The following is a 9,451-nucleotide window of genomic DNA, read 5'->3' on the forward strand; positions in this document are numbered from 1 at the left end:
GTTGTTTTTCAGTATGACTCTAAGAGATCCATTTAGAAATAAAATCCATGATCTCTTTAGGGCTGTAACAGAGCCAGCTGAGCTAACCCACTTATTCTCTGCAGGGTAAGATATCACTGTTCTCTAAAAAATTAGAGGTAGGAATTATCTTGTTCCAGTCAGTATTCCACACATTTAGACCTGATAAGGAGATTCCATCCTTCAAATCAGTTTTAGACAGGACCCCAAGTAGGTCAAAAGAAAAACTACCTAAATCGTCCAAAGATCTCTCCTTTCTGTCCATCCTCTATGACAGCATTTCATGATTTTAGACAATTTGACTGTTAACATATTTCAGGTGAAACAAATCATGGTGTGTGCCTTTTGGAGAACCATGTAAATCAACAAAGCTATACACAGAACAGAGTGATTTGCCTAGCAGCCAGAGTTCCCCACAGATAGCAGTTATACAGATGTTGCCGAAGAAAAGAAGTGCTGTGCTTCCTTATTTTTCCAGCATCTTAGGCTTATAAGTCAACACATATCCTCCATACAGTTGACTAGTCAAATGAATATTGACAAACCATACTGAATATTACAAGGATTAAATCTGTAGAATTACAATATTGGCAATAATGGAGCTCTTTTTTGAAATGTCAGTAATAGATCTGTTTATTATTTTAGTCTTAATTTTAGAAGTAATTTAGAAATAGAATGTCTAAGAGTAATCATTTATTTAAATTAATAGTGAATCAGCAAAAGTGAAATCATTTATGTATACTTTGAAAAACTATACATGCAACTATGGTTTAATCCATTTGGATGACACTTGAAAACACAGGGATTAACAGGAATACATGTATTGCTAATGGCTTTCTCACATTTTCCTTAATGATGTCATAATCGCCTATGGAAATACAGAAGCCATTTCCCATCTGCCCAACACAAACATGTTGTCTCCTGTCTTGTGTTTCCTCACAGTGACATCCAGGACTTCTCAGGTTTTCCGGACAGTCCAGTCCTGAAGCAAAAGTTGTTTTTTTGTTTCTCCTTAGGTTGTGTTAAGGAGTACCTCATAAATCCTTGGCTGGCACCTCTTTGGAGACTGAAAACAACAACAATGAGTATAGAGCTCTGGGGTTAAACCACATGCTGCTCAGTGTGCTTCAGCTTTCATAACACCCTCCCAAGACATTCCTCTCACTGTGCTTCCTGCAGAGACCTATCATAAACTTGGCCTCTCTTCTCTATTGACATCCAGGGATCAGCTTTCAGATTTACTCTGATATCTTTCCCTTAATCTTTGTAAGAAAATTGGAAAAGACAAAGAATTGTTTACTTTTTAAAGTGAGTTTCAGTAGTAGCTCATATTTCAGAGTTCCTGGTCATAGGAGCTTTTACCCAGGGATGCTCAGGGGCCTATTTTTAAAGGGAGATGTCAAGCATTTTCTGGATCTTTATCCAGAATTGGTAAGAACATGGCATTTATGAAGCCAAACTTTCAATATCTTCTACAAACTACATTCAGTAGCAACAGTTCACTCCATGTGCTGGTAAACACACAGTCCTATGGGGCTAGACTTATTTCCAACTGCCTATGACAGAGGATAGCTACCAATTAGAGTTTTTTTTATATAGGCCAATTGGGAAAACAAAGATTTCTAGATAATATTATGACATAGCAAATTAATTTACTCTGTCTCATCTGTCTGAAAGCATTTTGCCTCTGACTAATCCTCAAGGTTTTAGCATAAGGAAAGTTTTCCCTGGTTCTTGAGGTAATTCTAGGGCAGGGTAAGGGGACTCCTTTGTGTGTCCATAGCCTATCATTTGTGTACACAGCCTTTGCCCCATGACTTACTAGCTCTTTGAAAACCACAAATAGGTCTTTTTCACCATTCTATCTCCTTGCTTAGCAGGGCTCCAACATGAATGGTACATATACTGGGTCTTTCCCTGGGCTTCTAACTAGGAACTCTAGGTACCTACTAATCCACTGTACTCAGATATCGCATATTAAAATAACTGAACTCACCCTGCCCTTCCTTAGAGCTGCGTCTGCTCCTGGGGCCCTAGTCAATAGCCACTATTCACTTAGTTGCCCAAACATTAAACCTGGAAGTCACATTCAACTTCCCCACCCCTCTCACCAGAACCCCCTCACCTAAAATGCTTCCATCTGTAACCAGTTACCTAGGTTCTGCCATCTTATTATGGTTCAGATTTACCAAGTATTTTTTATTTGTAGTGACACTAGCTTGATTTCAGCAACAATATGTTACCAATATATGAATTAATGCAACTGCTTCTAAGTCAGTGTCCTTGTCTTTTAGGATGCTGCTTTCCATCATTGTCTCCACAAGAAATTATCTCATGCACATAGTTTAGTGGTCTCACTGCCCGTTGGAAGAAGCCCCACAGCCATACTGTGGCTTCAGGGACTGCTGCTCTTTCACTCTCTCCATCGTCTATTCCTCTTACCTCTAGTCACAGTGCCTGACTTTCCTTGGGGAACCTGACCCCCCTACACACTCCCTCCTTTTGCTTAGATTTCTGTCAATTCCTCCTCCATCTTCTGTTAAGCCAGCTCCAGGGCTGAGAGACAAAAGAAATGGGTTCCTCTGGCATAGTGCTTTTGATTCAGTCTCAGCCATTTGTCTCCATTAGCCCAAGGAAAAAAATCAATCTTTGGGCATACTGATCAGAAAGAGATCTTTCTGTTGAGTTTGCATCCCATGGAATCTGGGCATGGATCTGGTGGCATCTGGGGATATACTGTAGTCCTGCCAATAGGACTCTGAGTTGACCTGTAATGGGTCAATAGAGCAGACACAGAGACACAAAGATTGCTGATATATTGGAGCACTTAGATTAAGGTTTGCTCAAACTACTTTACCTCTAGTTTTTTCAGTTACACAGGCCTTTTTCTGTATAAATCCATCTGAGTTGATATTTTTTCTTTTAACAAGAGACTTAACTACCACAGATGGCCATAAAAACCCTTGGGGATAAACATTCCCTTGTTTTTTGATGACTCCATAAGGCCCATGCTTTCTCTTCCAGATTTGTGCACAAGGTACCCCCTTTTCCGGTATTTCCTTTCATTTTCTTTGCTTGTATAAATCCCATTCATTTTCCAAAACTCGGCTAAGATTCTATCACTTCTTCAGGCCTCTTCTGACTCCCCAGTCCCCCGTATCAAGACACTCTGACAGTACTTACCATGTTACATCCTGATTGTGTATATATTGTTTGCTGACATCCTCCAGGCTACAAACTCCCTAAGGCAGAGTCATGTCTTTTCATTAGTGTATCTCCAAAACTATATATATTCTCTCATATGTATAAAAGTAAAATTAAAGCCTAAAAGAGAGATAAAAGAGAAATTATGCATATTATCTTGGTTTAATTTAAATGTGATCATGTATGTTAGAATGCTCATTCTCTCTGACTAAATCATAGAGAATGAACTGGGCAAGAGAAAGATTGAGAGCATGGAGACCAGTTGCAGGCATTAGGCATGAAATGATGGCATTACAAATCATTATAGTGTGAGTGGAATGGAGAGGAAGTGGTAGATTAAAAATGTTCAAAAGCTAAAAAAGCTGAAAATGGAGGGAATGGGATAAAAAGAAAGAGCCAATGACTCAAGATTTCTTGAGACAGGGAAATAGATAAGGAGGAAGAGTTTTGGAATTAGGAAAGTTGTTTTTATTTCTTTTTTGAATTTCTAAAAATTGAGATATAATTCATCTAATGCAATATTCACCCTTTTAAAATACACAATCCAGTGGCATTTAAGTATATTCATGAGGTTTTCCAACCATAACCATTATCTAATTGAGGGACATTTCATGATTTTTTAAAAACAAAACTGTAGGATCTGTCCAGGTGACTCAGTTGGTTGCAGCATCATCCTTTACACCAAAAGGTTTGGAGTTCAATTCCCAATTGGGGCCCATACGAAAGGCAAACAATCGATATTTCTTTCTCACTCAATTTTTCACTCTTCCTCTCTCTCTAAAATCAATAAAACATATCCTTGGGTGAGTATTAAAAAAAATCTCATTAGCATTCTCCATTGCCCTATCATCCCTCTGGCAATGACTAATCTAATTTTGACTCCATTCTAAACATTCTGGATATTTCATACTAATAGATTTATATATGTCTTTTTGTGTCTGACTGAAGTTTTGACTTACTTCACTGAGTATATTTTAGGGTTCATCCATGTTGTAGCATATATCAATACTTCATGCCTTTGTAGCTGAATAATATTCTACTATATGGATATATCCCAGTTTGTTTAACCATTCTTGATTTGATGGACACAATTGTTTCTATATTTTGGCTATTGTGAATAATGTCGCTATGAACATTGGTGTATATTTTTGTATAGACATAGTTTCTGTCCTCTTGGGTATATACCTAGAACTGAAATTGCAGGGTTATATGGCAATTCTATGTTTAACTTTTTTGAATAACTGCTGGACTGTTTTCCAAAGTGCTGCATCATTTTACATCCCAACTAGTAATGTATGAAGTTTCCAATTTCTCCACATCCTTCTCAACACTTTTTATTGCCTGTTGTTTTGTTTATTGCCATCCTAGTACTTGTGAACTGGTATCTTATTGTGGTTTTGATTTGCATCTTCTGAACGAGTAATGGTATTGAGTGCATGTGGGGTATTTTTTTTGGCCATTTGTATATTTTCTTTGGAGAAACATCTATTCAGATCATATGGCCATTTATTTTTTTAAGACAGTAAACAAAATTTTATTCTAAAAATAGATTTCAGTAATAACAAAAACCATTCTGGTAATTTTAATAAAAGTGGGGAAATTTAACATAAATTTGCTTAAATTTGTTTCTAAAACATACAAAATTGCTACTGTTATATGAAGGGAAACCACCCACCCCCCAAAAAACAGAATTATCTTCTGGAGGGTAGGCCTCTTGTAGCCAAGGCTTCCCCTGCTAGGTGAGGGTTCTAGGAACCCATCTGTATCAGTGTACCAGCTGGCATTGTTGTGAGAGCCTCATTTAGCTTCAGTGAATTTTTCATTTGAAGATTCTTTCAACACATTTGCCCATTTTATGATGGGTGATTTACAAGCACAGCTGCCCACACTTCACTGAATGTTCAGCAGTTTTTAAACAAAAATGTCATGACCCCCATGCCCCACCCTCCCCATTCACCAAATCTTGCCCAGAGCAACTTTTTTTGTTGTTGTTCATCAAACTCAATGAGTTCAAAGACTGTCTTGAGGAAAAAAATGTCCTTATAGGTGTATTGGACCTAATGGAGAGCACTTTGAAGATAACTAAAGTTTAAACATGTAAGAATAAATACACAAATTTTTATAAATAAATTGTTTTGTGGGGTTCCCCCATATACTACCAACTCTTATTTGTCAGTATTTACATTACTCACTTTGTGAATTATTCAAGAAAATTTTAAAATCAGGTAGGATATTGTCTAACATTTAGACATAGATATGAATTACTTTTACTTTTAGGTAAGTACATACCCAAAGAATACAAATAAATTCAAAACCTTTATATATCTATTTTAAAGGGGGTTATTTGTCTTTGTTATTGAATAGTAAGAGATCTTTGTATATTTTGGTTACTGGACCCTTAACAAATATATGATTTGTGAATATTTTCTCCCATTCTGTTGCTTGCCTTTTTACTTTCTTTATAGTGTCATTTTAAGCACAAAAGTTTTTAATTTTGATGAAATCCAATTTATCTATTTTCTGTTTGTTGCTTGTGCTTTTGATATCACATTTAAAAAACCATCCCCTAATCCAAGATCATGATAATCTAGCCTGTTTTGTCCAAGAGTTTAATAGATTTTAGCTCTTATATTTAGATTTTTTATTCATTTCTAGTTAATTTTCATATATGGTATTGGGGATGGGGGTTCAGTTTCATTCTTTGGCAGGTGGATATTCACCACCATTTGTTGAAAAAACTGTTCTTTCCCCCATTGAAGTGTCTTGACATCCTTGTACCAAATCAACTGAACATAAGTATATAGGTTTATTTATGGATTTTCAGCCTTATTCCATTCATCTATATCTATCTGCATGACTGTGCCTCACAGTCTCATTTACTGTAGCTTTTTAGAAAGTTTTGAAATTGGGAGGTGTTGAGTCTTCCAACTTTGTTCATCTTTTTAAAGACTGCTTTATCTATCTGGATTCTTTAAATTTCCATATGGATTTTAGTATCAGCTTGTAAATATATGCAAATAAATCAGTTGGATTTTGAGAGGGATAATGTTTAATCTGGAAATCAATTTGGAGAGTATTTCCATCTTAATAATATTAACTCTTTCAATCCATAAACATGGAATGTTTTCCCATTTATTTAACTGGTTTTTAAAAATAATGTTTTGTAATTTTCAGTCTACTCACATTTCTTTTGTTAAATTTAATCCTAAGCATTTTATTATTATTGATGATATTGCTATGGAATAGTTTTCTTTTTTTTTTAATATTTTATTTATTTATTTTTAGAGAGGGAAGGAGGGGAGATAGAGAGAGAGAGAAACATCAGTGTGCGGTTGCTGGGGGTTATGGCCTGCAACCCAGGAATGTACCCTGGCTGGGAATCGAACCTGGGAATAGTTTTCTTAATTTTCCTTCAGGATTATTCATTGCTCTTGTATAGAAATAAAATTGAAGTTTTTTTAAAAAAATTGACCTGTGCCCCATAATTTTGATGAAGTCATTTATTAGCTCTACCACTTTTTGAGTACATTAGATCTATTTTTGAATTACTAAATTGTGGGTGTGTAGCACACTATTGAAAAGAAAGGTCCAAGGCTCAGGATAGTCAGATGCGTTTGGGATTTCTCAGCATTTATGAGGGCAATTCATTGGAGAGGATAAGATAGAGCAGGAAGGTTGCACACAGTGAAAAGAAAAGAAGCCTGTGCCAGACCCTCGGGAAACACCAACAAGCAGAGAAGAAAGACTCTGAAAAACAATACACTAATTTTATTTTTATCTAACAACTAAAGTTAAAAATTTAAGATTTTCCTCCAGAAGTTTTCTTGTATAGGATGGGGCAAAAGTGAGTTTACAGTTGTGAGTATGCAAAACACAAAGTTTATTTTTGTATTATTATTTATTAATTATTGTGTTATTTCCCGTGTGAATAACTATAAGCCTACTTTTGACTCATCCTATATATTTCTCCTGATTCTAGTAAATGTAAATGAAGAGCTCATATGAGAACTTTCATCTCAATGCTTCCTTTTTCAAATAACATATAATAATATTAAGATAAATATTGCTAAACATTTTAAAGGCTAACTTTACTTCCTCATAGTATCATTCATTAGTGATGGTTACTGTGAACATTTTAGGCCAAACTAGAGGGTTGAGGTCAAATAACCATTGATTTTTTTATATCTCTATAACAAGATCTTTGTTTAAGATAATGGAAAACTGAAAATACCATATTAGAATAGATTTTAGGCCAATTTTTAAAAATAACCTAATTAATTTCATATTTACAAAAAGGTAGAATTTCAAAGTTCCTGTCTCCATTTCCCCTTAATTTTTTCATACTGGACATTCCTTTTACCTTAACAGAGCAGACTCACATCTGCTGTGTGTTTTGCTGTTATTGATATGGATGCTCCAAAGTCAACAGATGTTTTCTGATGTCAGAGTCTTTGTATTTCCTTTGGATGCATTCCAATGCTGGATAAAGTCATTTTTGGATGATCTGGTTTATCTCTTTCTTAGGACCTGTGGCTAGAAGATGCCAGAGGCCCTGTTGTCAAGGGATTCTCCATCACAGTTTGTCTAGACAATTCATCAAACTTACAGGTTTGTGCTCTGGGTAGTATGTGTTGTATGATGTACACTGTGGCAGTGTCTACATGGAAAGTGACTAACATTTGATTAAAAACTTTGGTATCTAACAGTACTAGGAATTGTTTTTTTAAAAAGAAATAGATGTAGCACATGGTAGCCCTTCTTGATTTCTTATTAAAGTTTTGGTCAGGAGATCCACTGAGAATTTGAAGTTTGAATATATATTGTTATGTTTAAGTACATGGTACAAAGCACAACATTTAAATAGTTGACATTATAAAGATCTGTCTGTCTTGGAGGCCAGTCAATTTATTTCTACCATGAGCAAATCATATCAAAAATCCTGGATCCATCAGAAAAATAATTTTAAAAATTAACTATATTAAGAACAGCACATTCACTGAAATTACTTATTTTTGTTAAATTCTAAGCCTAACCCTATAATTAAACCTAACCTTAATCCTAACCCTACCTTTAACCCAAATACTAACCTAAACTAACACTAACCTTAATCCTATTCCTATCCTCAATCCTAACTCTTACCCTAATCCAAACCCATGAATGTAACTTTAAACCTAATCATAACCATAATCTTAATCCTAAACCTATGCCTGATCCTAATCCTAATCAAAACCCTAACCTAACCACTAATACTAACCTAACCCAAACCCTACACCTAACCTCAGCCCTAACCTTAACATATTCCTAACTCTAACTTTCTAACCATAACGATAATTGACCTTATCCTATTCCTAAACTTAACCATAACCCTAACCTTGACCCAAACCCTACGCCTGCCCATAATTTAAACCCTTAATCTAAACCTGACTTTAACTATAAACTTAACTCTAACACTAATTCTAAAACTTAACCCTAAGCCTAAGCCTAACCCTACCTCTAATGCTAATTCAAAACATTCACCCTAACCTTAAATCAAAACTATACCTAATACTAATCATATTATTTTTAGTTTTTTAATGCCCAAATTAATTTTTGTTTTTAAAATATACTTTATTGATTATACTATTACAGCTGTCTCAATTTCTCCCTTTGCCCCCTTCCACCCTCTATTCCCTCTGGCAATTCACCCCTTAGTTCATGTCCATGGATCACGCATATAAGTTCTTTGGCTACTCAATTTCCTATACCTTTCTTATCCCTCTGTCTATTCTATACCTATCAATATGTACTTCTTAATCCCTGCACCTTTCTCCCTATTCTCCCTCTTTCCCCTCCCAACTAATAACCCCCAAATGATTTAAATATCTATGATTCTGTTCCTGTTCTGCTGTTTGCCTAGTTTGTTTTTTAGATTCAGTTGTTGATAGTTATTAACTTATTGCCATTTTAATGTCCTTAGTGTTTATCTTCTTTTTCTTAAATAAGAAATGTTTTCTTTAACATTTCATATAATAATGGCTTGGTGGTGATGAACTCCTTTAGCTTTGCCTTGTCTGAGAAGCAGTTTATCTGCCCTTCTATTCTAAATGATAGTCTTGCTTGATAGAGTAATCTAGTTTTCAAGTCCTTGCTTTTTATCACTTTGAATACTTCTTGGCAGTCCCTTCTAACCTGCAAAGTTTCCTTTGAGAAATCAGCTCACAGTCTTATGAGAATTCCCCTGTAGGTGACT

At 35.3% G+C, this 9,451-nt stretch overlaps 1 long non-coding RNA gene across 2 annotated transcripts; it reads right to left on the reverse strand.

The window, feature by feature from the left end:
• Positions 1-634: 634 nt before the first annotated feature.
• LOC118501678 lies at positions 635-3,347 on the reverse strand. Of its 2 annotated transcripts, XR_004904313.1 has the most exons (3): positions 3,202-3,347; positions 2,461-2,786; positions 635-1,084 (listed from the first exon to the last, which is right to left on the reverse strand). It is a non-coding gene; the product is annotated as an uncharacterized LOC118501678 (long non-coding RNA). The 2 variants fall into 2 exon arrangements; XR_004904312.1 differs by lacking the exon at positions 635-1,084 and having other exon boundaries at positions 1,611-2,786.
• Between the last annotated feature and the right edge of the window lie 6,104 nt (positions 3,348-9,451).

This window comes from Phyllostomus discolor, chromosome 7, assembly GCF_004126475.2.
Source record: "Phyllostomus discolor isolate MPI-MPIP mPhyDis1 chromosome 7, mPhyDis1.pri.v3, whole genome shotgun sequence".
In the NCBI taxonomy this organism is placed as follows: Eukaryota; Metazoa; Chordata; class Mammalia; order Chiroptera; family Phyllostomidae; genus Phyllostomus; species Phyllostomus discolor.